Consider the following 5,985-nt stretch of genomic DNA (forward strand, 5'->3'; position numbering starts at 1 on the left):
CACAAAATTTTAGGGGTAATGGTAGGATTATTTTAGCTATTTTGGTGGGAGGGTATATTTGCCCACGTTAAATTCTAGCGTTGAACTATAACTGGTTGGTAGCCATTTTTATGATATTGGATACTTTTTACCATTTTTCAAGTCGCACTATTTAATATAGTCATTGATCTAGTTGCCCTTTTTTTTATCTATCCTCTCCCATCTATTTTACCTATATCCAATAACCCAAATTAAACTCAATTCAAATTCTATTTAAACTCAATTTTTATTAAAATTTTAGGTATCCTTTATCTCTAAAAATTCCCTCCGAAACCTCTATTGTTCAACTCTCTAAAAGCTTCAATTCTTTTTTTAAAAATTCTTGTGAGAGATAATTTGTTCTGAGAGATTTTTATGCTTCTAATTTTATTTCTCTTAGTCAATTGTGGACCTTCATTATATGAATTTATCTTACTTGTAAGTTAAATTTGTATATCCACTCTTTGAAAGTTTGTAATTTTTTTCTTAAATTCCAAAATGTTGTAAGGGTTGCTCATGAACCAAAAAAAGAGCATTGTATTGGTTTGATCCTAAATTATCTAAAAGATCTAGTTTGTTCTTGCTCCCAAAAAAATAATGTTGTACCAGTTGGGCTGTAAGTCATGAAAATAGTCGTATTCTTTGGTCAAATACCCAAGAGACGCTTGGAGAGTAGAGTAGGTCGATTTTGCAAAATCACTGTAAATTACCAAGTGTCAATTTCTTTAACTTTCACTTAAGTTGGCAATTATACTTAATCTTTTGTAATTATCAATTGCCACTTTTTGAATTTGGCTGATATAATTAATTAGGATGCTTATATTTCTAATTTCATTAAATACTGTAGTAAAGTAAAAACTTCTTTATCAAACTTCAAAGCTAATATTAAAGATAAAGACCAGTCAAAATTTAAAACGTAAACCTATACTCAAACCAAACCAAATAACAACAAGAGGAACCATACTAAGTTCTCGTAATAAAAAAAAATGACTAAAGATTTACAACTCCTCATGCCAGAACGCTATTCCTCAATTACTATCTGAGCAATCATTCGAACGTTCATCTGAAAATATTTAAAAACAAAGAATGAGTACAAAATACTTAGTAAGCAATTTTCATATCAAATATTTGAAATTTATTTTCCTTCCAAAATATTCGTGATAAAAAATACAAACATATCCAAAACTAATAAAAGTCCTTATAAACCATTTAGTAAAACTTTCAAAGCTTTCAAACAAACTAGACTTTCGGAAACAAAATCTTCAAATAAGACAAATTTTCAATCAATCAAAACAAACTTTCATTCGTTGAAAACAGACTTTTGAATTGAAAACAAACTTTCTATGATTCAAAACAATCTTACATTCAATCAAAATAAACTTTCATTCAATCAAACTTCAAACCCTTCAAAACAAATGTTCGTTCAATCAAAACTTTCATATCAGAGTGGAATTGATGCATTACTTGGGTAGCCTACAGAACATATGTGCTTACCCATCGGTAATACAAATCAATCAATTAGAAGCTTCTATCAGAGTTGTCGATATAATATCGACCAAAACAGAGTTGTCGAATTAATATTGACCAGAACAGTCAGAATTATTACTTAAGTGTGAGGTCACGTGAGTAAATAACACACACATGAATCTTTATTTCAAAGAATGTCAAACCACCAAAAGTGCATGGCCACAAATAAGCCAGAACATGATCCATCAATTCCAAATTAGGCTACTTCCCCAAATAAGCAAAACATTCCTCAAATGAAAATGACGTATCCGGATAGCCTTATTAAGGGCTAGCTTGCTTCCACTGGTCGCGGGCGAAGGGTCCAAAGGAAACATAGCTGGGATTCGAGTGGCATTTCACCCCTAACCACAACTCATCCGTTGATTCTTCAACATCAATTGGTTCAAACCTCCACTTAGTTTCACCCAAATTTCATCCTGGTCATGGATCCAGAAAAGTATTTAGGGAATCGGTCTGATTCTATCTCTGTTTGTTTCGTCCAGGAACGGAGAGCTTCCCCCCCCCCCTTTTCCGCGGTTATTGCGCATACACTTAAATGGTTTTTATATTTTTCAAATACGTAAATATATGAATAATGGAGAAACCACATGTTATGGACCAATCAAAAAATTATTTTTATACTTGAAGCCCATTGGAAAGAAGGGATAGTAGAAATCATACAAAAATGCTATGAGGGCTCTCAACTAGGGATGCACAACCAAACCGATGAAACCGAAAAACCGAACCGAATTCAGTTTTTACAAGTTTACGGTTCGATTCGGTTTAATAAAATAGTCAAACCGAAATTTTGGTTCGATTTCGATTTCAAGAGTTGAAAATCGATATTAAAACCAAACGGAATATATAATTATATATATATTAAGTTTTACTTTTATTTTTATATATAGATATTATTATTATTATTTATATTATACAATGTCTAAAAGCATGATACAAGTGCCAATGCCACCTCGAGTCTCTGAAAATAGCTGCCAGCTTGCATGCAGCCTTTGATTTAATGGTTGCTGGCTGGCAGCTTTCCATTAAATTTTTTTTTTCAAAATTTTTTTTATTCACTTTCTCCAACCTTTTCCATTCTTCTTTTCTTCCATTTCCTTCCCCCTTTTGTTTCTTCCTTCTCCTATTTCCCTGTCTTTTCTTTCTTCCTTTTAACTTCTCCCTTACCTTCATTGTTGTGTTGCGACCACCACGGTTGCTACCAAACACCGCTCCAACCTCACTGTTGTCATTTGTCAACTCTGCCACTGCCGACCATCAACTCCGACCTCGTCTCTATCATCTACCAACTTCGTCGTTGCCAGCCACCAACTCTGACCTTTGATGCATGAGTCAGACTTCGGTGAGAACAAGAAAAGAGTTGCACTTGAAATATACACCACTTTTCTAGCCCAAAAACCGACTAAACCGAATTTTCAATGCGGTTTATACGATGCATGCAATTTGGTGCGGTTTGAAATTTTCTTCTTTTCTATATTCGGTTTCGGTTTCGATTTCAGTTTGGCTTTAAAATCGAACCGTGAACACCCCTGCTCTCAGCCACATGGATAGTTAGTTCAATGTGCTCATCCGCACGCCACTTTACCCTGAAAGGAAAATGATCTTTACTCCTCTTCCCCAAAAGCTCGCATCGATGAGAGGGTTTGGCTCCTCGATGTCGGTAGTTCTTCGGTTGAGTTCGTTCTTTTATTCAAATGCATCTCATTCCAGGTTAGCTCTTCTCATTGGAGAAAGACTCTCCCGCGGCAAGGTTTTACATATAGGGCCCAAGACTAGGGTAAGCTGAGGGGGGACAAACAAACTTTTAAATAATTTCAAACAAACTTTATCGAATCATACAATAATTTCAAATATTTCACAAATAAACAAAATATCAATTTCAAGCATTTAAATACTTTCAAACAAAACTTTATCAAATCATACCAAACATAATTTCAAATATTTTGCTAATAAAAAAAATATCAATTTCCAAGATATTTAACGAATCTATAATAAAATTTCAATTTCATAAGCATGATATCAATTTCGAATCTTCATATCAAATCCAAAATAAATTTTTAGTTTTGGAAGGGAAATGACAAATTACTTACAACACTTTTGGAATGGATATGACAAATCACTTACAACACTTTCGAAGGGATATGACAATTCACTTACCTCTATTGAAGATCTCATCAATCTAAGTAACTTCCTTCCATCAATCTTTTTAGAAGCCTAAAATATAACCCATATCCAAATTCAATTTTAAAATCCTACGTAAGGATTTAAAATTCAATCAATTACTAGCAAAACTTATCTACCCAATTTTCCCATTCAAAACACTTTTTCATGTAAAACAATCCAGAAATTATGAAATTAGGGCTACAACCCAAGATCTGAAAATTGGGATAAAAGGCATCAAAATTCAAAAATAACAAACTTTAATATTACAAGAATCGATATAAATCAATATGGACTAAATTTAGAAAGTTTTCCAACAAAACAAGCTTAAAAACTTCTAAACAATTGAAAATTTGGGTGTTTTAAATCAGAAAAAATTTCCATTTTATAAAATAAAACTCCATGAATTTCCACAAAATAATTAACAATTTACTGAATTTTTTTTAATAGAAAAATCATATCGGAAAGTATATAAAAAAAACCTTTAAAACTTGGTAGAAACATACCATTTTTCATGTAAAAATCATAATAATAAGCTATAATTTAAGGGAGTACAAATGAGTAAACTTTTTAGGTAAAATAGTGTAAAATAGCTCAAAAACAATTTCATAAACAAAAAAATTCAAACTAAAAAATTTAGGAAAATTTTTAGGCAAAAAGTGTTCAAAATCTTTTCTTCTAATTGAAAAATAAGAAAAACAAAGACCTCAAAATTTTTTTCAACAACTTAATTAAAGAATTATAGATCAAGAAAAAGAAAACAATAACAATAATAATTAAAAAAAAATACTTACTTTTTTTTTAGGAAAAGTATCAAAAGTCTTCATTCTTGTTTTGGTTTTTTTTCGTTCGTATGAGAGAGAATTAGGTCTAGTCATCTAATAAAATTATTGTTCTAAAACTAGGGTTTAACGGATTTTAAAGCAAACCTTTTTAAAATCCTTTTAAGAAAAGGTAACCCAAAAAAATAAAGATAAAGATTTATCGTTTAACAAATCTCTTCCCTTAAAAAAATTAATAAAATTATCTTGTATTTTTATTAAAATAAAAATAACTTTTAAAATAAAAAGATTTCTCTTTAAGAAAATAAAACAACACATCAAAATATTTAAATATTTTTTTCAATTGTTACACTTAATTTGTGATATAATTAATTGTTTGTAAAAAGTGTATCAATTTAACAAATTGGACCCCCCTGATAAAAAGTATAATTAAATTCTATTTACCCATTTAGGAATTCCATACCGATCCAACAAATATTCCACAGTATATGAATAAAGTCAGGTGTCTCATTCTAGTAATACTACTTATGCGACCTCGCTTTATAAAAATTACAATTGATTTTATACAAATCATTCACGTGGTGACATGCGAGTTTGAGTATCATACGTAATGAGTTTACATGAGACTAGATTGCAAAATATTTAATCTATCTAGGTAAATTAGAAAAGAAAAGTATTTCACATATGCAACTTGATCTCGATCTTCAACAAATTATGAATTACTCTTCATGAGGTCGTGTTCTTTAATTTACATGGATGAGAATGGTCTGTAATAAGTACTATTTTGGGAATATTATCAAATTGGGGACTAAGAACATAATCTCAACCAATGAAATTCATTCTTTTCCACTAAGAAAAGTAGATAAGTAGTCCTCTTATTAAGTATTAATTTGGAGACTTTATTAATTAAACTTCACCCTCTCACGGGTTAGAGAGAGACAATTTATATTTTTGATTGTGAACAAACTATTTTAAATGATCCGTAAGATATAATTACAGTAATAAAAAGAAACTTTTGTCCTAATTATAATTAGGAACAAATATACTTGCATGTAATAATTATTTCTCCTCGCCCAATTACGGACAAGTCCCTGCAAGGCCTCGTCGCCGTTGGGAAATTCTCCTCTAGATTTTTTTTTTCTTTTTTCTTTTTTTTTAGTGACTTTGATTTAGACCATTTTTGTATTTTTTTTTCCCTCATTTGCCTTTTTTTTTTCTTTTACACATGTTGGAGAGGGAATTTGAACTCACAACCTCTTGATTTGAAATATATGTAAGTTATGTTCACTTTAACTCATCTACCTTAATTTAAAATACAAGTTGTTCCATGTTATTAAAATTTGGACTAAAATACAATATTTTAAACTCTAATAAAGATTAAATTAAAACTGGTAGTAAATTGAAAGGATCAGAATTACATTTTAACCAATTGAACAATTTTGAATCAATTAAGCACTAAGAGGGTTGATTAAAGTCTTGTTTGAAGAAAGAAGTTTGGATA

This window comes from Momordica charantia, assembly GCF_013281855.1.
Source record: "Momordica charantia cultivar OHB3-1 chromosome 5 unlocalized genomic scaffold, Mcharantia_2.0 BLBB01000005.1, whole genome shotgun sequence".
Taxonomy (NCBI): domain Eukaryota; kingdom Viridiplantae; phylum Streptophyta; class Magnoliopsida; order Cucurbitales; family Cucurbitaceae; genus Momordica; species Momordica charantia.